This window comes from Cynocephalus volans, chromosome 5, assembly GCF_027409185.1.
Source record: "Cynocephalus volans isolate mCynVol1 chromosome 5, mCynVol1.pri, whole genome shotgun sequence".
In the NCBI taxonomy this organism is placed as follows: domain Eukaryota; kingdom Metazoa; phylum Chordata; class Mammalia; order Dermoptera; family Cynocephalidae; genus Cynocephalus; species Cynocephalus volans.
This window is the reverse complement of record NC_084464.1, coordinates 158167837-158168310: the sequence shown is the minus strand read 5'-3', so window position 1 is coordinate 158168310 and position 474 is coordinate 158167837.

Here is a 474-nt window from a genome sequence, read left to right as displayed (position 1 = left end):
CCCATGACACTGGGCAAGGGCAGCCAAAAACGCAGCCTTCTCTGTAGTACCGTGAATCAAAGGCCGGCTGCGTGGGTGACATGGGAATATATTAATTTCCTGGACGCTTAGTGTGCCAGAGAAAGATTAACAGGCTGTGATATGGGACAGCCCTCGGGTCCCTCCCCATGGGATGCAGAGAAAGGGCTGTTTGTGGTGCCGGTGTGGGGTGGCCACACTCGTGGAGAATGATGTCACAGTAATCACCTCGTTGGCCCTGGAGCGTGCTCAGGGAATTTGGGGAGCATAGCGGGACAGCCCCTCGTTGGAGAGGCCCCACCAGGAAAGGTCTGTGCTGCGGGCTGGCCGCTTTCTAAAGTAAACTATCACCTTTGACTTTTGGTCAGAGCTGTGCTGAGCCTGCCGCAGCTGCTCTCGGCCACACTCGGGGCAGCTCAGGGGAAAGCCTCAGGACTCTGCCCGCCTCCCGTAATC